General features: G+C 43.6%; 1 protein-coding gene across 6 annotated transcripts in view; it reads left to right on the top strand.

The window, feature by feature from the left end:
* Positions 1-2,227: 2,227 nt before the first annotated feature.
* Positions 2,228-24,456, top strand: part of PRR5L (proline rich 5 like) — a 70,581-nt gene continuing 48,352 nt past the window's right edge. The window contains exon 1 of one of the 6 annotated variants that reach the window (XM_082226387.1): positions 2,228-2,656. The gene's annotated coding sequence lies outside the window, so the exon portion shown is untranslated. Of the gene's footprint in view, positions 2,657-2,728; positions 2,980-3,080; positions 3,221-14,758; positions 14,830-19,103; positions 19,188-24,456 lie in introns of those variants that run through there. The other 5 variants (XM_082226388.1, XM_082226391.1, XM_082226389.1 and 2 more) reach the window with 5 other exon arrangements.

Genomic DNA, 24,456 nt, shown 5'->3' with positions numbered 1-24,456 from the left:
AGCACCACTTCAGCTAATGGGGCCTCCTGCTGCTGCCGCGTGATTTCTGTTCTCATCCTGAAGCAAAGTTCTTAACCTGAGGTACTATTTCTGGGTTAGCGGAGTCTGTAACCTGAAGCGTATGTAACCTGAAGCGTATGTAACCTGAGGTACCACTGTACTGGGAACAAATCACTGGAGAATACTATACTGTTGTTTTCTGAGAAACATTTGGCTGATCACTGTTCATAGCTGTCAACTTTTCCCTTTTCTTGCGAGGAATCCTATTCGAAAAAAGGGAAACGTTGACAGCTATGTCACTGTTAGAAATGGAATGCTGGCAGGGATGGGAGGAACTTTTTTACTTAAGACCAAAAATACAGTTTTGGGCAGAGGTGCGTAATGAGCCTCAAAACACCAAACCAATTCTTCAACCCATGTATTTACTCTTGCAAATCACCCATTTCACCAAAAACCCTTTAAATCACAGAACTGACCTTTAAAATGTATTCAGAACTTGACTCACCTGCCTCTCATTTAATATATTGTTCTACATCCATTACCCAGATCTCATCAAATGATGTTTCTTCAATTAACCCCCCACAGTGCAGATTTTCACCTGCCCAGTCCAGCCCCAAAAGAAAGCAAATAGATCTCTGTCTTTGCTTTTGCTTTCCTGCCCAGCTACTGCAGGCCAACCCAAAGAAAGGGCACCCAAGGAAAGCAGCTGCCACCAATCAGTTTCTGACAGAGCAGGTGCCTTTCTGCAACCTGCAAAGGCAGTGCAGAATCCTGGAACCTTAAATGTGCTCAATTCCATTTCACTGGAGCCATCTCTGTTGGAGCCTTGTTGATGTGAAACCAAGTTTAAAAAACAACACACACACAGCTGGAAGGACATGTGTTTGTTGCTTTTAAGTTTGCTTTTGAGTTTTTGCCCTCTTCAAGAATGGCAAGCATCAGCAGCAAGCATGTAAAAGGATGAGCAGCTGCTGTAAAATTGAGGCAGACACTGCAAAAGAAAATGAGAAAATAACGTTTAATCTGCTACTGATATGCTTCTTTGTGAATGGACAACACAAAGGAGGCAGAAATTTTCATTTGCTAGGGCAGAAAAAAAAGCTTGGTAGATCTCTAAAGGTTGCAGTTTGACTTGGGAGTAACAGCCTGAATGCGAGGATGCCACTAGGTAAAGGTAAAGGGACCCCTGACCATTAGGTCCAGTCGTGACCGACTCTGGGGTTGTGGTGCTCATCTCACTTTATTGCCCAAGGGAGCTGGCGCACAGCTTCCGGGTCATGTGGCCAGCATGACTAAGCCGCTTCTGGCGAACCAGAGCAGCGCATGGATACGCTGTTTACGTTCCCTTGCACTTTGACGTGCTTTCGAACTGCTAGGTTGGCAGGAACAGGGACTAAGCAACGGGAGCTCACTCTGTGGTGGTGATTCAAATCTCTGACCTTCTGATCAGCAAGTCCTAGGCTCTGTGGTTTAACCCACAGCACCACCCGCCACTAGAATATGCCTTTTCTGTGGTGGCTCCTTGCTTGTGGAATGCTCTCCCCAGGGAGGTTTGCCTGGCACCTTCACTACATATATTTAAGTACCAGGCAAAATCATTCCTCTTCTCCTGGGCCTTTGGCTGATTGAACAATCCATGGCCTCTTAAACTGTGTGTGTGCATGTGTTACTGTTATGTTGGTTATGCTATGTTTTTTGTGTTTTTGTATTGCAAACCGCCCTGTGATGAAGGGTGGTGTGGAAATTTAAGACATAATAAGCAATAGTTGGAAGCGATCTATAGTTGCACCATCGGGATGTCCTAGAATACCTGACTCTTTACCTGAGACTGCATTCCTCTACACCTGTGGGAAGGAGCCTAAGCGTGGGCGGAATTCAAGGAACACATTCTTCCTTCCAGGTAAACACGCACATCTTTGCTCTGACAGTCTCACTGAAATCAGCAGCAGGAATAACGCTGCTGGTCCACTTGCATCCACTGACCTGGGAGTATAAGGCAGCCCCATCAAATTCACGGGGGCTTACTTCTGAGTAGACCGCTGCATAGGCTAGCACTGCTAACCTCTCACGAACACCAACCGGGTTATGGCTGCTTTAAAGCTTTGGAAACAAGGGGAATCGCTCCCGGCCGATGAGTTAAAGCAAACACAGCGAGCAAGAAAAACACACAACCCTTGCCCTGGCAAGAAAAATGAGTGGGGGAGAAGGAAGTTTTTTTCCTTCCCCCATCCAGCTATTACAGCTCCATTAGTCATTTCTTATTTCCCAGTTCGCCAAAAGTGGCGCTCGAGTTCCATTTAAAGGGGGGCGAGTGGGAAGTTCCGCTCTCTCCCGCCGCGGGTTCCGAAATGTAAAGGGGATGGGACAGAAACGGGATGGCAGCAACTTCCCCTGAAGTTGAAAGGGAGTTGGGAGGAGTTTTTTTTTTGGGGGGGGGGCGTTGAGAGCTCGGAGCCGCCGCGTCTCCACAGCAACGGCTGCAGATTGATTCTCCATCAAGTTGTCAGCGCGCGTCTTGTTGGCGAGGAGATAATTGCAAGGTAGCCGCTTTCCACGCGCGCTCTTTCGGCTGGGGTACACTGATCGGGGGCAGATGAGTTATTTGCCCCCAAAATAAAAGGAGAGGAGATCGATGTGTTCCGCAATGCCTGATCTGGTAGGAGAGAGCCAGCGACTCCCTTCCCCCACCCATCCCTTTGTAGGTAGAAGCTTCTTGTGGCGGGAGGCGGGAGCGACGCGCACGTTGGCTTCGCCGTCAAAACAAAACGCAGGGGCAGCTTCTCCTTTGTGCGCTCCGAGCCAAGGCAGGTTTCCTCGGAAGGAAGAGGGAATTACTCTGGAGTAAATGTGCGCCAGATCCCGATCCCACCGTCCCTTACACGGAAGTAATGCCCTCTTTGCTGGGAAGGAATCCCGCCTCCTCCCTTTCGAAGTGGGTTTAAGATTCCAGCCTTAAACGCGGCAACGCGGAATTTGTAGGTGGGTTTATTTATTCAAAGCGTCTTCGAGAAGTGTCCGCCTTCGCCTCCGACAAGCACGCCTCCGGTTCTCAGTCTCTATTTTTCTTCTTCCCTCGGGAGCTACTGAATCCCGAAACCTCAGAGTGGGTGGGGACCGCGGAGAGATGATTTTCTCCCCCTTTTTTTCTCCCCCCCTTTTTTTTGCTAAATGACTTTAATTAGAGAGCATAACCGGCTGCGCCCAGACTGCAGACTTTTCAGTGAGTAAAGGCGCCTGGCAGGCTCCCTCCCTCCTTCACTTTTATTTATTAAAAAAGAAAGAAATTCTTTTCTCAATCGCCTGAGAATTCGCTGGGCTGGCTGGTGATTTGGTGAATGAAAAGTGGAACGTTTTATTGTTAACTAATGAATCGCCTAGAGGGGGATCTCACTGCTCGGGAGAGGATGATAATTGGAGGGTTTTATCCCCTAGCAGAACCATATACATCTTTATTTATTTATTTTTTAATGAACCCTCTACTCCTTTTGCAGTAAGTACGATCAATGATGGATCTTCTCCTGGTCCTTTTCATTTCTTCCTTTGCTTGTTGAGAACTCCCCATCGTTTGCAAGAGTTGCATCTTTGCTTGGGGCTGAAAGACATGCAAATCTTTTTTTTTATGCAGATTCTGTGGCTGTTACAGTTTCAACAGGCTTAGAAGGGGAAGAGTATCACAACACAGAGTGGTTACCCACCGCGCCCCGGCGCAACTCTCTAAATGACTAAACTTGTGCTGAAGTTTCAGCTTCTCTCCCATGGCTTTTTGTTTGTTAGCAACAAGTGTGGGTCGTATTTATAGACAGCTCTGCTATTTTGTGGTGTGGAAGGTTTCAATTTTGTTCAGCCGGTAGCGAGTCACATTCCCCGGCACGGCACCTCTCTAGGGCTTACATTGTGTGTACATGAATAGCAACAGGTTATGTAATGGGGAAGGCAGTGGAGAGTTGAGCTGTACCATTTTGGCATAAATCCAAGTAGAAACCCTTTGTGCTCTTTGCTACAGGTTTCTGTGCAAAACTGAGACACATCTTGGCCTTCTGGGAAGTGTTTGTGTGTGCTGTCTTTTTTTTGGGGGGGGTCACCTTCTGTGCACCTTGATCAAAGCCAACTGTGCAGCCTGCAAACCCAGATTTCTTTATCAGTTATCACTTATAGCCGTGTCAGTTGGGAGAAGGGGACACATGGGTTCAAAACTCCTGATATGCTTTTGCAAGTTGGAACAGGTGGAATGACTATCAAAGACGGGTACACTAAATTAGGTGCAAGTAAAGAACCCCGAAGGGATGCAGGTGGCGCTGTGGGTTAAACCACAGAGCCTAGGACTTGCCGATCAGAAGGTCGGCAGTTCGAATTCCTGCGGTGGGGTGAGCTCTCGTTGTTCGGTCCCTGCTCCTGCCCACCTAGCAGTTCGAAAGCACAAAGTGCAAGTAGATAAATAGGTACTGCTCCGGCGGGAAGGTAAACGGCGTTTCCGTGCGCTGCTCTGGTTTGCCAGAAGCGGCTTAGTCATGCTGGCCACATGACCCAGAAGCTGTACACCGGCTCCCTTGGCCAATAAAGTGAGATGAGCGCCGCAACTCCAGAGTTGGTCACGACTGGACCTAATGGTCAGGGGTCCCTTTACCCTTTACCTTTAAAGAACCCCGAAGTGGCTAGAGTTGTCAGATGGCACCATTAGACAATATGACTGCCAACCATACACAAGTGGCATGTGTGTGTGTGTGTGGAAGTAGACAATAGGACTGCCAACCAAGCGGTGTGTATGTGTGTGTGTGGAAGTAACCTGATCTGTCTTTTAACAGCAGCTTGATGTGTAGGAATGCGAAAACAGAGGTTTTTGCTGCATGGAGTTGTTGGTAGCTGTTGTTGTTGTTACCGGTATTTATTGAATTTATATACCACGCTATACCTGGAGATCTCAGGGCAGTTCACAGAATAAAATCAAAATATAAAACCACAAAATACATAATCAAAATAAAAACAACAACCCAATAACTCCCACTCCCCAAAAAACACATTTCAAAAGGGCATAGGATCCTCACAACATTTAAAGTAAGACAATTAACAAATGTGGACAGGAGCCACTCGTTGGAAAGACCGTGATGTCAGAAATGTCTGTGGCAATATTTGTTGGCAACCAAATTGGCTGGGTGCCTTTCTGATACAAAGACAAAAATAAGGGTGGGAGGGAGAAAAATTGGCTTTGGTTGCTGAGCAGAGTTGGGCGTAATTGCCTTCTAAGGTGTTGCATTTCAAAGGCACAACAACAGTGGCCAGCTGAAAACTTGACACACCTTTTGGTTCTCTGGTATAACTGTTGCACTGCATTTTGGGTGGAAGGTGTGTAAACCACCCACCTCCATGCCCAGTGGTTGTTTGTTGGTGGATGTGTATTGTGAGAATCTGATGTACCTCAGGTTAAGTACTTAATTCGTTCCGGAGGTGCGTTCTTAACCTGAAACTGTTCTTAACCTGAAGCACCACTTTAGCTAATGGGGCCTCCTGCTGCTGCTACACCGCCGGAGCATGATTTCTGTTCTCATCCTGAAGCAAAGTTCTTAACCCGAGGTACTATATCTGGGTTAGTGGAGTCTGTAACCTGAAGCGTATGTAACCTGAGGTACCACTGTATTGGGAAAGTGCATAATCAGGCTGAGAAAGCCTGTTTTGACCCACAAAGTCATTTTCCCCAAGCCATTTTCCTGTGCCCTATACCTGATGTTGTGTAAGATGTCAGATGTGAGGGCAGATAAAGATACCATCTCTGCTGTCAACTGATAATCTGCACCTGCCAACACTTTGCCTTTGTGGTTTGCTTTCATACCACACAGGCAAAGGGAAATGCTTCAACTGATATCATGGTCAACATGTGGCCCACTGGCTGGATCCAGTTTCTTATCCATGTTCCACATCCACCAGCAGTGTGGTGATGAAGGACCTTGGCAATATATTTTGGGATGTTCTTGGTAGATTAAGCCCTCTTACTAATGTGCCCTTGATGGGTGTCAGAATGAGGACTGAACAAGCAGATGAGAGATCTGTAATTTGGGCAAACTAGGCTATCAAATCAAAAAAGGTCAACCTACCATATAACTGTTGAATGAAATTGTCCTATGAATCAACTAAAACATTCACCACCTTATTGAAGATTTTTTTAAAAAAATGATTGAGTGACTAAATCAATTGATTATGATGTTGCAAATCAGCATATTACCAAACCGTTAATTTTTTCAGTAATAGTTGTGTAGAATGAACTGCACATGAGATGACCCATTTTTCTATTTTGTTATTTAGCTAGCACTTTGCAACAAATATTTCCAGCACACTAGTTGCTTAACGTTTCAGGGGCAACGAAGCGAGATCTGTGTTGCCTACATTTTGGCAGCTCCTTCAAGATTTTGATGTCACAGGCTGACCTAGTCCTGCCTGGGAATGTAAAAATGTTGTCAATCAACAACTTAACACACAATTTCTTAGTAATCAGAGTTTTAATCACATTGTTTAAAGATTGCCATCTTAAAATTAACTGTGAGGAATGGCAGTGGGCATATCTACTTTCTACTAGGGCTGCCATAGTAGGGCGATTATTACTAATTTTTAATGCTTTAAAAATCCCCCCCAAAAGCTCAACAACATTGTCTGGATTTTTACTTTTGGGAATACGGCAACCCTATTTCTACTTCCCCCAACTGTGTCACCAAAATTTGTTGAGGTTCCAGAACATGCATCTTTACTTGGAAATGTAGTATTTAATTATCAAATGTATTGTTGATTTGTGAACATTTGACTGCATTTTAAAGACTTGCAGTCACCTATAAAAACTAGTTTAAAGAGATGTGTAAACAATGTGATTGGATGGTTTCAAATACTGAAGTTAGGCTGACCTAGTCTTGCTTGGGAAGGTAAAAATGTAGGGATAGTGGCAAACTTTATAAAAAGCTGGTGCGGAAGTAAACTAACCCTAGCCTGGAAAAGCTGAGCCAATTATGAGCTGATCCAAATTTTGTATGTGACTGGGTCTGGCTGTTCCAGCACTGCCATTATTTGTTTCCATATTCCTTTCTATCTAGGTAAAATTAGGAAAAGGGGGGGGGAAGGCCTAAGTGAAGACAGGGGGTGGTAGAACTGTAGAGTGGGAAGCGACCCCCAAGAGTTGCAGTATCTGGCCCAACTGCATGCATTGTAGGAATCACAGCTAAGTAATCTTTGACAGATGACCATTCAATCTCTGTTTAAAAACCTCCAACGAAGGTGTGTCAGAAAGTTCTTCCTTATGTTTAGTCCGAATCTCCTTTCCTGTGATCTTATTCCATTGATACCATTCATCCTGGAGCAGCAGGAAACACACTTTCTCCATCTGACAACCCTTCAGATATTTGGAGATGGTAGAGGTTGACAGAAAACGCCTTTCTAGCTTCCGTTGAACTTGCCAGATCCTTTTGAGGATTCTCCAAAGAGTTTGGAAAGACTGAGCCTATTCTACATCGAGACCGGATAGGCATTGTGTTCAAGAAGAAGTTAAAAGTTACCTCAGAATGGTTCTGACAGTGACAGAATTGTGACTAACAAGCTGGTCAGCTGAGCCTAGGATGCCGCTGTAGTGCAAGATGCTTTGTGCATAATTTTCTCATTAGCTCTGTGCAGTCTGCTGTACATAGCTTCTGCCATTTCAAGACAGAGGAAATGTGACCTAATTAAATTTAGTATTATAGGGCTGGGGAAAGTATTTATCCACTTTCCTATGCTGACTAATACGAAGGAGGGCTCTAGGGGACTGTTACTGGCATCAGTAGCCTGATCTCATGCAGACTTAGCCACTGAAAACAATGATCTTGGGCATGCCTAACAGTGTAGTCATATGCATGTAAACTTGTGAGTAAACCACAGTGAGTTCAGTTGGGCTTATTTGCAGGTAGCTGTGTGTAATATTGCAGCCAGTTTACAAAACTTCCAACTGACCAGTAAACCAGTCAAACAATCTTAGGTTTCGGGATACAGTACGCTGAATACAGTTCAGATGCAAGATATGTGCTCTTGCTACACTGCAGTGAGTCTTTGAGCTTGTGTAAATTTTTTCCTAGTATCAACAGCTGTGGCTAAAAGTTATGCATTCCCCCTGCTGTCACCTGCTAGAAAAGTGTTGAATTTACTAGCAAAGGGAAGATGTGCTCCCAACTATTTTGAGATTGGTCCTGAAGCAGGGATCATTGGATCAATCTTCTTTTAGTCTGACAGTTTCTTCATGTGTTCACAAGTCTGTTCTGTCTAGTCTCTGTATTAATCTGCATTTTTAAAACATCAGCACGAACATTTGTATTTGAATATGCATCTTTCATAAAATAGGCATTGGGAAACGTTTCTGATTAAGACCTGCGTCACAACATTTTGGGAAGTACCAGCGACTCTTAACTTTAGGGTTGTGGGTTAGAGTCCCACGTTGGTCAAAAGATTCCTGCACTGCAGGGTGTTGGACTAATGTCCCTGGTGCTACAATTCCTTGATTCTAAGTGCATTCAGAGCTGTACATTAGATCAGGTGGTGAGGATAAGTCAGTTGGTATTGGCATTTGTAAAGAATGAGTTTTTCAACCACTCCTGTTCTGAAGAGTTTGGGAAGCTTGATGCCATGCCTGTGATACACAGCCCTTGCGCCTCAGGAGGCAGATACGTCTGTTTTCTAGAGTTTAATTAGAAGTTCTTGCCGTTGTTCTTTCATCTTAACAGTGCTCCAGCATCTGAGAACACGTCTTCTAATCTGTTTCCTGTATTGCTTTGATGAACGCCACCATATCATTTCAGATCATAATGAAATCTTATTTACCAGGTTTTTCTTTTCTTTTTTTTTTAAAAAAAAATCAAACCCCAAAATGGCTGTAACAGGAGGAGAAATATTGCTGCACCCAACACCTATCAAGATCTGTTTTCTCTGAAAATTTCTAGGTGGCAAGTGTAGCACTTAGTGATGAGAACAGGGCTGTGACCTGTACAGCCCAGTGCTTTGCTTGTTTACTTGATGAACCCCAGTTAATGGAACAGGAACGGTAAGCTAGCAGCCTAATGAGCTTGTGTGCCGAGACTTCTGTATTCCTCAGCTCCATGCCAGGTTTTCATCCTATCCTTGTTCCCCTGCCTTTTAAATTAGGGTTTTGATCTGCAGACATTAGGGTGTGTTTGTGTGTGCGCCACTAGATTCCATGCAGTGAAAAGCGCTATCTGCCGATTTTGACAGATGGAAGTTCTGTTAAAGGCACAAGAACAGATTACGCTGTCTCCACCCCTCACCCCCATGCCCCATTCATCATTGGCAGATCCGATGACTGGCCTGCTTGAAAATTGAGAAGATATGCGTTTTGTGAGCCATTTGAAATTGGATGGTCAAACTTACTGCTCTGACCATGATGCCATGTGCAGCCCATAAAGATACCTTAACACTTAAAAGCTTATCATAGTATCCAACTGTCCCTCCAAATGGGGTATATTTGTTTGGAATGGCTTTGTGTGATAATGGTGCTGAGAGGAATAAATTCCTTATTGCTGTTGGCATAGGCGCCGACTCCATGGGGCCTGAGGGGGCTCGAGCCCCCTCAAATTTTTTTTTGGGGGGGCTCAGCCCCCCCAATAATCTCGGGCGCCCTTCCAGCAGAGCCCCGGCCGTCCCCCGCGAGATTAGGGAATCCCCGGGGGCGGGGGCTCCTGCCTCGCTGCTTCGCAGCACCACCGCCACTGCCAAGGCACTGCCGGGGGGAATTTCCTTCCTCCTGGCGGTTTCAGCGGTTTAGGGCCGGAGCGGAGGGGGCTCGCCCTCTCTTCTCCGGCCAGCCCCACGTTTCCCGCATATCAGCTGTTCCGGAGCTGATTAATAGGCGCAGCACGCTCTCCCCTATTCGCTCACGAGGGGGCGGCGCCACTTTATTTGCATATTCATGAGCTTATTTGCATATTCATGAGCTTATTTACATTTCACGAGCTTTCCCGGGCCCCCCCAATATTTTTTATAAGTCCGCGTCCCTGGCTGTTGGTAGTGATATCATAGAAGTCATATTGTAGAGTTGGAAGGGACCACGAGGATCATTTAGTTCAACCCTCTGCAATGCAGGAATATGCAATTTGTCCCATACAGGGATCGAACCTGCAACCTTGCCATTATCAGCATCACACTCTAACCAACTGAGCTGTTAATTTCACTGTTCGTTAAAAAAACCCCTCCTAAGTAGAAGTTGTGCTATTCACAATGTTATATGTTCTAAGAGGAAAAACAGATGAACTGTTAAAAAACAACCACCTTCTACCAGAGGTGGTTGTTTTTGCCATAAATGGCTTCTGTTACTAAACCTTTCCAGGTGGTGATGAGTTGAGCAGCCACCCCGTATCTTCTTAAAACTTTTTACTAGATTTCCCCTAAGTGGCCAGAAATATATTTATCCATCACAATCCACTCTCAGTATCAAATCAGCTCATTTCATAGTTCAGCTGCAATCCTAGGTAGACTTACTTGGGAGTAAGTCCAGTTGAATTTAGTGGGGCTTGCTTCTAAGTAGACATGGATCAGATATGTTAACATGTAAATTTATGAACATTTTGGTTTTTCTACATGCCTCCTGAAACTAGTTTCAGTGCTGAAAGAGTCAAAGTGAAACCAGGATGATAAAACAGAAATTCATGTTAGGTTTCTGTATTTTTAGCTGTGGGGACAATTTTGCTGCTGCTTTCTTAGACTATAATTTCTTTTGCTGACCCTATAGTGTGTGTTTCTCTCTCTCCAAATAGAAAATATGTTCTCTTATCTGCATTTCTTTTAGACTAGGTTTAAACTCCGTATCTAATATTAAATAATTTTGAGTGAAAAATTTAGTGATAAGGCTATATCAGAGTTTCCTAGCTGTCAAGGTTTTGTTAAAACCATTCTTTAATACAGGCTTCTAAGTGCTTGGAATATTGCATTTCCCCCTAAATTCACAAGGCTATCTCTAATATAAGCCATCCATATTGCAGGGACATCTCCAGGAGGTAACATCCATCCAAAACATTTCTTGATATCCTCTCTCTCTCTCTCTCTCTCTCTCTCTCTCTCTCTCGTTCCTACACCATTTGACAAAGTCCCATGGCTCCAAGAATTGCAGCAAATGAGTGACCAGAGATTTGCAGTTTGTTCATCTTGGCACTTGATATGAATCTGCAGGTGACTTTAAATAAAAATGTTTCGCTTTTCCTCTAGCTCAATGAAATTATGTTCATTACATATCTTTAGACACCAGTTAAAAACATCTCCTTGGCTAATTAAACAACCCATGGCCTTTTCAACTGTGGGGGCAGTATTGTTGTTGTTTGTTACTATATTATGTATTTTTGTATTTTTATATTGTAAACTGCCCCGTGATCCTCGGATGAAGGGCAGTATAGAAATTTAATAAATAACATAAAAATAAAAAGTAGATATCTGACAGGAATTTCCAGATTGAGGTCAGATCAGCCACCTTCAGCAAAGAGGTGATAGCATCAAAGAAACTCCCAACATCTTAGACTTCTAGTCTCCAAGATGAAGTATTCTAGAATTAGCATGGCCAGGCATTAGGGGCTTGCTTCCCACAGAATCCCATAAAAGAGCATTTCTACACATCAAACCCACACTGATTCTGATGCAGTGCTCATGAAGATCTGCTTTCCATGTGTGCAAGTTGATACTGGAGGCTGTTGTGTATAGATAGGCTAACTAACAGATGCAGATCTGCAGGGATATAGATGCAGAGGAGTTCATATCTGCATCCAACTGTGACAGCAGAATCCTTCTACCAGATGGCTCACTCCTCTTCCAGTGTGCTGTGCTCCTATGCTTCCGACAAATGCTGTCGGCATGAGTGGTTTTATGGCATATAGTGCTACCGTCTCCCAGTGCCTTTTGAAGTTACATTTACTAAGTGGGATGAGCCAGCTGAGAGCAAGAAGAAAAGATCAAGTCACAACAGCTTGTTTGGGCTGAATCGCCCTCCCTCCCCAACCCCAACAGGGCCAGCTACCACCAAGTGTCTTGTGGAAAGGACCCTAGGACAGCAAGAAGGGCAGGTGAGTGAATAATATGACTTCTTCTTAGAGTAGTGTTTCTCAAACTTGGGTTGAGACTACAACTGTTGCGACTACAACTCCCATTACCCCTCAACCCTGGACCTACAACAGCTGGAGACCCAAGTTTGAGGAACACTGTCTTAGAGGGTTATCTACTGCCATCTGCCCTGTGGGAAGGATCCTGAGGACTTCTTGTGCTTGATACTGCTTATTGTGGTGGTGCATCTAGATGGGGGGATGCGGGTGGCGCTGTGGGTTAAACCACAGAGCCTAGGGCTTGCTGATCTGAAGGTTGGCGGTTCAATTCCCCGCGACGGGGTGAGCTCCTGTTGTTCAGTCCCTGCTCCTGCCAACCTAGCAGTTCGAAAGCACGTCAAAGTGTAAGTAGATAAATAGGTACCGCTCCAGTGGGAAGGTAAACGGTGTTTCCGTGTGCTGCTCTGGTTCGCCAGAAGCAGCTTGGTCATGCTGGCCACATGACCCGGAAGCTGTCTGCGGACAAACGCTGGCTCCCTTGGCCTATAGAGCGAGATGAGCGCGCAACCCCAGAGTCAGTCACGACTGGACCTAATGGTCAGGGGTCCCTTTACCTTTACCTTATCTAGATGTGATCTAAATAACCATTAGAAAGGTGTTTCTATTGATGTTTTAGCATTTATCTTTTAAATGAACAGTTTAAAACCACTTTTATTTTGGCTTTTAAAGGCTAAATTCTGTATTCAATATGTCACTTCAAGACATTTATTAAAAAGTGTTGGATTAAAATAATAATAATAATAATAATAACAACAACAACAACAACAACAACAACAACAACAACAACAACAACAACACAGCAACATCTGAAGGCTGAAGAACACAGAAATATAGGAAACTGCCTTACACGGAGTCAGGCCCATTTAGCCCAGGATTGCCCATACTGGCTGGTAGTGGCTGTCCCAAAATTTTGGGCAAGGATTGAACCTGGGACTTGCTGCATGCAAAGCAGATTCTCTGCCATTGAGCTGTGGCTCTTCCCCATTTTGGTTCTACGCTTTAATATTTGGTGAGATGTTTTGTAAAAAGCAATGGATAAATGTTAATGATCAAATGGCAAAACAGCTGAAGGTGTTACTATTACAAATGTGGCTTGTGATCAAGAATCCCGAATTTCGTCTAATGAGGATGGGGAAGGAAAAGGAAAAGGAAGGTGTCAGGAAGCTGCTGCCACAGGGCTCTAATCTTGCATCATGACTAACTCACATCATGGTCCATTTGATGCCTGTTACAGTGAGGCATTGGCCAAGAGTTCCTGCCTCCTCCAGGAATTTTCTGTGTGTCTCCCTATGGACACTTGCCTCTCACTTTGATGAATATTGTCTTTAGGGAATGTTTAAAATACACGGAAGAGTATGAACCCTAAGCATGTTTACTTGGAAGGGGATTCCACAGCAATAAATGGGACTGACTTTCCAGTAAATGTGCTCAGGACTGAAATCAGACTATCTGAAGGTGGCAGAATCTTTCCCTCTGGTTTCATTTTGTATCAACTTCCTATTTGTATCTTGGTTTAGTTTGGGCCGAGCTACTTAAAGTAAAACTTGGTGGATGCCAATGAAATGTGATGGGCCCTTTGCATGCTAGTGCCCAATTATGTGTACGGCTGACAGTGTGTTTTGCTGAGTTTATCATTCCGTTGAGATCAGTGAGAATTAGTTCAGTCTGATGGAGAAGGCTTTAAGATGGATAAGGCAATATATTTAGCTATTGCCACGGACTGATGTACGCTCGCTTGATTCAGTGCTGTTGTTTTGTGTCATGCTGTCCTCTTCCATATCAAACGAAGCATTGTTGCATCATGTTTTAATCATTGCCTTTTGTATAACTGCTGATGACGCAGAGGTGTGGCTCCTATTGGTTTTATGAGGCTATTCATTTGCACTTTTGTGCTGCTTTTCTGATCTAAATGAGCAGCCAAGATGACATCCGTATAATTAAATAATGAAACAACAAATAAAATACTGTAGCCCATACTGCTATTAATAAAACACACTTGCCCATAGCACAATAAAACAAACATAAACCACCTGCAGCAAAACAAACCACTATATTAGCAGTAGTAATAATGAATGAAGCTGTATCAGAAGCCCAAGATCTCAGATAATACTTGCTCCCCAATATTGGTCAGAAAGAAAGAAAGAAAGAACGAAAGAAAGAGTGTCAAGGATTTTCTACACAGTTCCTCCCAAGTAAGTACATGATAGAGCAGCAGTAGTGAGCTCTGCCTATGACTGGCATGTCTTGTTTTAGTAATAGAGCTCACACATCTTTTAACAGGTACCCAAGAGGACATTCAACAGGTGAAGCCATTTGTAGCATGGGAATGCTTCACCTGTTGAATTTTTCCAACTCTTAAGAAATCCTGTTGTTGTTTTTCCAACAATGACACTTTGGTCTGCAACCTTTCCTGGCCCTTGTCGCTTCTAACCTGAGCCTTTTCACATTCTTATTGTTGGTTGTTTGACTGTGTCTCATCCAGGTCACAGAATGCAGAGCTTATCTTGGCTGGCTGTGCCAGCATTCTTCTTGTCTTGAAGTCCAGCCAGTCTTAACCTTCTTCTCCTCTTGGCTGCCAGCTGGCACTCTGCCTATAGTGACAAGTGAGGGGAGGAGCTGTGGACAGGGGGTGTCCTACTTCTGTCCTGTCTTGCTTGCAGTTATTGTGTGCTGCCACAGTTCTTGTTCTGATTCCTTGAGAGGCAGAAGTTTTGCTCTTTGGTAGGACCCAAAGGTAAGGGACCCGCATTAGCAGGTTTTATCAGAGTGTATTAGGAACAAAAGGTGTTTTGGTTTATGGGATTTTTGTGTGTGCTTTTAATCTGAATCTCTTTTGAATGGCTCAACCCTTTAGCTAATATGCAGCATTATCAGGAATGATAAATTACCAAGAACTTTCTTGCACCTGACTTTTTTTTCTTTTTAAGAATAAAATAAAAATAAAGCAGTAGTTTAGGCTGCCGTCATAACCACATTCTCAGAAATAAGTCTCATTTAATTAAATGAGGCTTACTCCCAGGTAAGTGGGGTTAGCAATTAAGCTGTAACCATTGTAAATGTGTTACATTTTAAGAAAAGAATTCAGTTTTTGCATATGACTTTTGGTACTAAACCAGTCTTTTGAAGTTTATGGAAGAGTACACACTTTTCAAAGAGAACCAGGGCAGCTTTAGAGAAGACAGTGATAGTGTTCTAATAATACCGCAGAGTTTTTAATTATCATCTCATAATAATTGTAAATTTAATATCCAATAACTATTTTGGCTGTCTTAAGTGCACTTTCTAGAGAGCAAACTCCACTGAAAAAAGGGGATTTACTTAAGGGTATGTATGCTTTAACTCTGGACTGTTAATTCTTGTAGTTTGTACTACTGCTGCTCCACTCAGCTCACTTGGGCTAACAAGTTTTGGAAGAGATTGGAAAAATAAAATGTAAAATTATAAAAGCAAATTCAGAACAAGCAGATCAGGACATCTTGGCAGAAAATTAGAAGAATAGATTTCTCTACACTTGCATATGCAGTTGCTTCTCCAAATGTATTTTCCAGTCATGTTTTTAATAAGGCTCATGTTTACATACCATGCACCTTATGAGATTCCATCATATTTTCATTAGGAAATACGTTAATGTGTTCAGATAGAAGCAATGTTTAAATTCACTGGCTGATGCATTCTTACTAATCAAATGGCAAATGTTTATTTGAATATCGTAGCTGTGGTAATACAACAACACTAGAAAATAGGATTCAATCAGATTGCGTGTGAGAATAGAATAGCATTTCTTTTTCTCCCTACAACCAGATTTTAAACATATCTGAAATGCTTTTCAGCCTTATCAAGACATGTCTGGAATATAAACTAAGCAAAGGATGTAACAAGCCAGCTTAAAATTTAAAATAACTTTTAGATTTCCAGTGTCCCTGGTACATATAGATCACCCTTCCTATTTATAGCGTGCATATATGAAGTAGAAAGAGCTGTGTATAGTCCTTCAAAAGTTGCAATTTGTGGACACGTTTGTGGATTGCCTGGAGTTGCTGCATGTTTCTTATTTTACATGCCATTTCAAAATATCGTGCAGCAACAGACGTTGACTTATTTTGGGCTATGGCAACATGCTAGAACATCTAGTGAAACTTAGTGACAGGTTTGGGACAAAGCAAAATAAATTTCTTCATGTAGCAATTTCCTTAGGAGATTCGGTGCCACAGTTTCTGGTGCTGGTTACTAGTTCAGGGCTACTTTTCATCATGAACCTCCTTGCGGCAAGCTGTCCTTTGTGTCCCAGTTTGCCACTCAGATTGACCCACGTAGCACCGTTTGTTTGCATCCCAGTGCAATCTCTAACCAGGAATGTTTTGTAACTCTGGTATGGATGAGGATAAGCACAGTCAATTCAGAGAAAGGGGAGGTGCTATTAGCTGCTGATTCAGGTGGAAGTGGCCAACTTACTTTGGTTTTATGCCACTTGAAGAGCCAATTGCATAGTTTGAAAACCATTGTCTGTCCAGGTGATGCCTACGGTTAGAAGTACCCTTTTCCAGCTTAATCCAGTGCACCAGCAACTGCAAGCTTGTCTTGAAAAGTAGATCAGCTCTTAGTGACTTGTACACTGGTAATATCTAGGCTGGATAGCCAAAATTCTCTGTGGGTTGTTCTTTTAAAGATCGTTTAGCAACAGTTTCAAAATGCAGTCATAATAATAATAATAATAATAATAATAATAATAATAATTTATACCCCGCCCATCTGGCTGAGTTTCCCCAGCCACTCTGGGCGGCTCCCAATCGAGTGTTAAAAACAATACAGTGTTAAATATTAAAAACTTCCCTAAACAGGGCTGCCTTCGGATGTCTTTTAAAAATAAGATAGCTGCTTATTTTCTTGACATCTGATAGGAGGGCATTCCACAGGACGGGCGCCACTACCAAGAAGGTCCTCTGTCTGGTTCCCTGTAACCTCTCTTCTTGGAGAGAGGGAACTGCCAGAAGGCCCTCGGTGCTGTATCTCAGTGTCTGGGCTGAACGATGGGGGTGGAGAGATTCCTTCAGGTATACAGGATCGAGGCCATTTAGGGCTTTAAAGGTCAGCACCAACACTTTGAATCGTGCTCGGAAACGTACTGGGAGCCAATGCAGATTTCTCAGGACCTATGTTATGTGGCCCGGTGCCACTCCCAGTCATCAGTCTAGCTGCCGCATTCTGGATTTATTGCAGTTTCTGGGTCACCTTCAAAGGTAGTCCCACATAGAGCGCATTGCAGTAGTCCAAGCAGGAGATAACCAGAGCATGCCCCACTCTGGCCAGACAGTTGACAGGATTAACCTGTGCCTCCATGGACAGCTGTGAGTCCAAAATGACTCCCAGGCTGTGCACCTGGTCTGACAGTCCACAGGATTAACCTGTGCCTCCATGGACAGCTGTGAGTCCAGAATGACTCCAGGTTGTGCACCTGGTCTGTCAGGGGCATAGTTACCCCATTCAGGACCAGGGAGTCTCCCACACCCACCCACACCTTGTCCCCCTAAAACAGTACTTCTGTCTTGTCAGGATTCAACCTCAATCTGTTAGCTGCCATCCATCCTCCAACCGCCTCCAGGCACTCACACAGGACATTCACCGCCTTCACTGGTTCTGATTTAAAGGAGAGGTAGAGCTGGGTGTCATCTGCATACTGATGAACACCCAGCCCAACCCCCCTGATGATCTCTCCCAGTGGCTTCATATAGATATTTAAAAGTATGGGGGAGAGGACGGAACCCTGAGGCACCCCACAAGTGAGAGCCCAGGGGTCTGAACACTCATCCCCCAACACCACTTTCTGGACATGGCCCAGGAGAAAGGAGCGGAACCACTGTATAACAGTGACCCCAGCTCCCAGCCCCTCTAGATGGTCCAGAAGGATGTTATGGTCGATGGTGTCAAAGGCCACTGAGAGATCCAGCAGAACTAGGAAACAGCTCTCACCTTTGTTCCTAGCCTGCTGGAGATCATCGACCAGCGCGACCAAGGCAGTTTCAGTCCCATGATGAGGCCTGAATCCCGATTGGAAGGGATCCAAATGGTCAGCATCCTCCGGGTGTGCCTGGAGTTGTTCAGCAACCACCCGCCTAATCACCTTGCCCCAGAATGGAAGATTTGAGACTGGGCGATAGTTGGCTATATTGGCTGGGTCCAAAGATGTGAGGTGTCCAAATACTTAGAGAACAGTCAACCAAACAGCTTCCAAAATAGGTAGTAGGTCTTCAGTGTCTGAAAATCAGTGAGCATATATGTGCTTTATAAATATACAAGTTCCAAGTATACTTGGGTGCACATAAATGCTTTTGTATAGAACATGCTAATAATGAAAATATTAAAGTTGCTTCTTTCTGCTGGATACAATAAAGTCAAAACACACACTCATATGTTTAGGAAATGAACATGTTGTCTTGAGTCAGGACCTTATCAGTGGAACCCATATCAAGGATTTCACTAATCACAAACCTAGTTAAAGATTTACTTTATTTGAAAGGGCAGGAATGAGCAGCAGCATAGATTCCATGCCGATTCTTTCTCTGTTGTCTGTTAGAAATGGGTGGGAAGGAACTTCATGATATTTTTAAAACTCAGAAAGTTTGATTGATCTTTCTTGGACTGATACTTTTGAAAACCTCCTCCAAAATATCTAAAATATTTCAGGCACTTGCCTTTTTGTGTGGAATAGCAATCCACAAATAGAAATCTAAACACTAATTTATACCAGGTTTGTAAATGGGCACTTGCCCAAGGCAAGTAAGAATCACCTGCAGGTGGCTAGGAAGCAGAATCTATTTAATGTTAAAAATAACAAAATTAATGAAGTTTCAATACATATCCAGATGACAAAGTCCAGAAGCCACTAAAGCTAGGTATGGAGGAAAAATGCTTCTGGAACTGTTCCTTGGCCAGCCATATTTGAACCATTATTTGTAAGGCTGTTATAGATTTACCATTCCTACAGTGTTATTCATCATCTGTGTTTCAGGATGGTTTGCTTGCTTCAATGTCAGCAGTTTCAGGAAACCTGTGTGTGTTAGAGCTGAACGAGAATTGGATGCTTTGGAAGTTCAGGTATTTTATATCCTTGGGCAGCCATTAGAAGTATAACCCAGAGCCCATCTATGAGAATGCCCAAAGGGCTTCTGCATTCCTGATGGGACTTTTGACCTCTTCCTTGCTCCCTGCTTTTAATAGCATTGCCTGTTCCTACGTTTCAACAAGTTTTTTGAAACTTTTCCAATTTCGGAAAATGGTTTGCCATTTGAGGCTACACTTCAAAACATACTGCATGGGTGAAGCCAGTGACTCTTTAGATGGTGGCTTTAGAGCTACAAATGTTCTCGCAATTGGCTGCCTCTGGGCTTCCAAGCAAACACAAAAGATCAAACGCAGTCAGTTTCTTTGCTATGAATGCAGGTGATATTGAATATTAGTTAGCGCCGTCTGCCTGCATGCTGAAACATAGGAACCAAAAAGAGTACAGTAAATTGTTAACGAGAGGAGGGAGAAAGAGGTTCAACATCAAGATTAAAAGTAATTGTTCATGTGATATAGAAAAATGTGTAGCATTTCTTATTTTCCTGCTGCTGCAGCAGCCTCGGGGAAATTCCTAGTCTCTGTGGCAAAATTCGTGAGGCTCTGTGAAATTTGATTTGGTACCTCAACGGATCTTAAAGGTCTTTTTCATCTTATTAGCACCCCTGTGCATTCCTGCCTTCGAGCTAGCTGCATTAAACCTGATAGGATTTTCTTCTAAGTTAACATATATAGGAATGGGCAATGTTTATGTTCGTTTATTTGGACCTTACCAAGGACAGCAAGAAGTCTTCTATCTTTATAGTAAGCCTCAGTCCCTGCCTATACTGCTTTCTGAATAAACTGTTGTTACTTGTCCTAACATGGCAAAGGGAATAAGAAAGGACAGCTAAAATATGAAAAAGTTATCATCTCTGCTTTTTGCTGGGGAAGAGAAGGGGAAGCATAATTTAGAAAGATAATGCTAAAACTTGCCTTTCCCCAAAGCTCCTTGTTTGAAATAGTGCAGATAAAATTTTCTGTTTTGCTTTATTCATATATGTAACCTAAACAGAAGACTGTTTACCACTATCTGGGAGAAATGGCTATAAGGAGCTTGTGTGTGTGTGTGTGTGTGTGTGTGTGTGTGCGCGCGCATGCACGCTTAGTAGCTTGTTGCATTTGCTCATGAGTAGGTATTGTTTCACATTGCTCCAATCTCTGAGTGGTGTGAGATTCCAGGTGCTTTGACCAAGGTTCATGTTTGCTTTTGGAATTGAGGCACAGTGTGAGACTGTGGTGTCTTTAAGATATATAGTTTATTTCCACATATACAGTATACAACCTGAGCCTACGATGGAGGGGTTCACAGCATCAACAACCCCCCAAAAGTCTTGTTTCCCCCATAGTCTCAGCCTTGGATTCAAACAGATACTATTGCTCTGTCTCCCTGTCTACTCACAGCTTGCTGTTTTACATCTGGCCCATATCACAGCAACTGTCTCCCTCAATTCTAGCTTTGTCTGTTCAGGGAGGGGAGGCTCCCATTTGTCATGTCATACCAAGCACCGTAATCCCCCACCCCCTCACCAGGAAGCTAGCTTGGCTATATCAGGAATTAGAAAGCTTGGGTAGCTTTTAACACTTGCTGGATCCAGGGATTAGAGGGGTCTGGCATACAGCTTAACATCCCAAACTCATAATAGTATTATAGTATGTCAGCTCCTTAGTGACAGAGACCTATCAACCCATTCTTCTTTGGCGATCACTCGTAGCCAAGTAAGATTGTCTTCCATGAACATGTGGATCCAGAATTGGCCTCCACAGTCACTTACAGAGTCACTGTCCTTCCACAGTAGGGACTTAGGTTTCTGGGTGTGAGTTGATCATGGTGAGGGTTTGCCAAACATGCCTTCCTCTTAGCATGTTTTCCCCATTCGTCCTGAGTTCAAGTGTCTTCAAAGTCCATGACACCTTTGGTAAAGGCTGTTCTCCAATTGTTGATGTTTATACTACATTTTTAAAGGTTTGCCTTGAGAGAGTCTTTGAACCTCTTTTGGAGTTTGGAATAGAGTAGTTGCTTTGGAAGACGATAATCAGGCATTTGAACAACCAGACCAGTCCGATGAAGTTGATGTTGAAGAATCATTGCTTCGACACCGGTGATCTTTGCTTCTTCCTTTACACTGGCATTTGTTTGCCTGTCTTCTCATGTGATATGTAATTTTTTTCAGAGACACTGTTAATGGAATCTTTTGAGGAGTTGGCATTTATAAGTAGTCCATGTTTCACAAGTGTACAGTAAGGTTGGTAGTACAACAGCTTTGTAAACAAGCATTTTGGTTTCCCTGTGAATCATAGAATCATAGAATCATAGAGTTGGAAGAGACCACAAGGGCCATCGAGTCCAACCCCCTGCCAAGCAGGAAACACCATCAGAGCACTCCTGACATATGGTTGTCAAGCCTCTGCTTAAAGACCTCCAAAGTAGGAGACTCCACCACACTCCTTGGCAGCAAATTCCACTGTCGAACAGCTCTTACTGTCAGGAAGTTCTTCCTAATGTTTAGGTGGAATCTGCTTTCTTGTAGTTTGGATCCATTGCTCCGTGTCCGCTTCTCTGGAGCAGCAGAAAACAACCTTTCTCCCTCCTCTATGTGACATCCTTTTATATATTTGAACATGGCTATCATATCACCCCTTAACCTCCTCTTCTGCAGGCTAAACATGCCCAGCTCCCTTAGCCGTTCCTCATAAGGCATTGTTTCCAGGCCTTTGACCATTTTGGTTGCCCTCCTCTGGACACGTTCCAGTTTGTCAGTGTCCTCCTTGAATTGTGGTGCCCAGAACTGGACACAGTACTCCAGGTGTGGTCTGACCAGAGCAGAATACAGTGGCACTATTACTTCCCTTGATCTAGATGCTATACTCCTATTGATGCAGCCCAGAATTGCATTGGCTTTTTTAGCTGCCGCGTCACACTGTTGGCTCATGTCAAGTTTGTGGTCAACCAAGACTCCTAGATCCTTTTCACATGCACTGCTCTCAAGCCAGGTGTCCCCCATCTTGTATTTGTGCCTCTCATTTTTTCTGCCCAAGTGCAATACTTTACATTTCTCCCTGTTAAAATTCATCTTGTTTGTTTTTGCCCAGTTCTCTAATCTGTCAAGGTTGTTTTGAAGTGTGATCCTGTCCTCTGGGGTGTTAGCCACCCCTCCCAGTTTGGTGTCATCTGCAAATTTGATCAGGATGCCCTTGAGTCCATCATCCAAGTCGTTGATAAAGATGTTGAATAAGACCGGGCCCAAGACAGAACCCTGTGGCACCCCACTAGTCACTCTTCTCCAGGATGAAGAGGAACCATTGATGAGCACCCTTTGGGTTCGGTCAGTCAGCCACTTACAAATCCACTGAGTGGTAGCATAGTCAAGACCGCATTTTACCAGTTTCTTTACAAGAATATCATGGGGCACCTTGTCAAATGCCTTGCTGAAATCAAGGTAGGCTACATCCACTGCGTTCCCTTCATCTACCAGGCTTGTAATTCTGTCAAAAAACGAGATCAGGTTAGTCTGACATGACTTATTTTTCAGAAATCCATGCTGACTATTGGTGATCACAGCATTCCTTTCTAGGTGCTCACAGACTGTTTGCTTAATGATCTGTTCCAGAATCTTCCCTGGTATTGATGTCAGACTGACTGGGCGGTAATTATTTGGGTCCTCTCTTTTCCCCTTTTTGAAAATAGGGACAACATTTGCCCTCCTCCAGTCTGCCGGGACTTCGCCTGTTCTCCAGGAATTCTCAAAGATGACTGCCAGTGGTTCTGAGATCACATCTGCCAGTTCTTTTAATACTCTTGGATGCAGTTCATCTGGCCCTGGAGACTTGAATACATCTAAACTAGCCAAATATTCTTGTACCATCTCCTTAGTTATTCTGGGCTGTGTTTCCTTTGCTGAATCATTTGCTCCAAATTCTTCAGGTTGGGCATTGTTTTCTTTATCAGAGAAGACTGAGGCAAAGAAGGCATTGAGGAGTTCAGCCCTTTCTGTGTCCCCTGTTTGCATTTCACCATCTTCTCCTCTGAGTGACCCCACTGTTTCTTTGTTCTTCCTTTTGCTACGAACATACCCATAAAAGCCTTTTTTGTTGCTTTTAACCTCTCTAGCAAGCCTGAGTTCATTCTGCGCTTTAGCTTTTCTGACTTTGTGTCTACACGTGCTGGCTATTTGTTTGAATTCCTCTTTGGTGGTTTCCCCCCTTTTCCATTTTTTGTACACATCCTTTTTTAATCTTAATTCAGTTAAAAGTTCTTTAGATAGCCACCCTGGCTTTTTTAGGCACCTTCCATGTTTCCGTCTCATTGGTATTGCCTGACGTTGTGCTTTTACTATCTCCCTCTTAACAAACTCCCAGCCATCATAAACTCCCTTTCCTTTTAGTATTGCTGTCCATGGGATCTCACCCAGCACTTCCCTAAGTTTTATGAAGTCGGCTTTCTTAAAGTCAAGAAATTGAGTCCTAGTATGCTTGGCTGCTCCTTTCCGCTGTATAGTAAACTTCAGAAGAGCATGATCACTCGCGCCTAATGATCCATCCATATCTACCCCACTAACCAGGTCATCAACATTGGTTAGGACCAGATCTAAAATGAATGTCCCCATCCTCAAACAGTCTGCACTTCAGTTGGGAGAAAGCTGCACCTTCTGAGCTCAGGCAATACTGGATTTCGGCAGCAATGTCTGGCCTTGTGGAAAGATAACCAGAAATAAACCAGTAACGTATAATATATGATGATGCTTTTTGCATAATAATGAAAAAGGTAGTCAAACCACTAACAGGACCTGAAATTTTGTACATGTTTTTCAAAACACCCAACCCAGAAAGTGGAGCTATTTATAGTTGGATGGTAGTGAGGAAGAACTTTCACTCTCTCACCTAGTTCCTCAGGACTTAGATGAATTCTCAAGAAATGGCTTTCCTTGCAGTCAGGATCATCCTTGCATTGTACGGTTGCAACAGGTCTGGAGGCTTTCTTACAGGCTGCTGTACTGCAGCAGGATCCTAATTTGCTCACAGGCCAGCCCCTTTTATCAGACTGGAGTCAGCACAAAATCGGGTGCTGGTGAAAGGAGAAGAAGGAATTCAAACAAAGAAAGCTAGGCAACACCTACCACAGATATTTATTCCTGCAGAATACTGGTACCTTTTAAAGTTGCATAAGGCATAAGCAGTCCTGTGAGAAGCATCTTTTCTTTCTCCCCTTCTGCTCTGGGTACTCATGCAAAAACTCATGCATGGGTTCACATCCCCTCCATGCACT

Source organism: Podarcis vaucheri, assembly GCF_965113315.1.
Source record: "Podarcis vaucheri genome assembly, chromosome: 1".
Taxonomy (NCBI): Eukaryota; Metazoa; Chordata; class Lepidosauria; order Squamata; family Lacertidae; genus Podarcis; species Podarcis vaucheri.
This window is presented reverse-complemented; position numbering and strand designations above follow the sequence as displayed.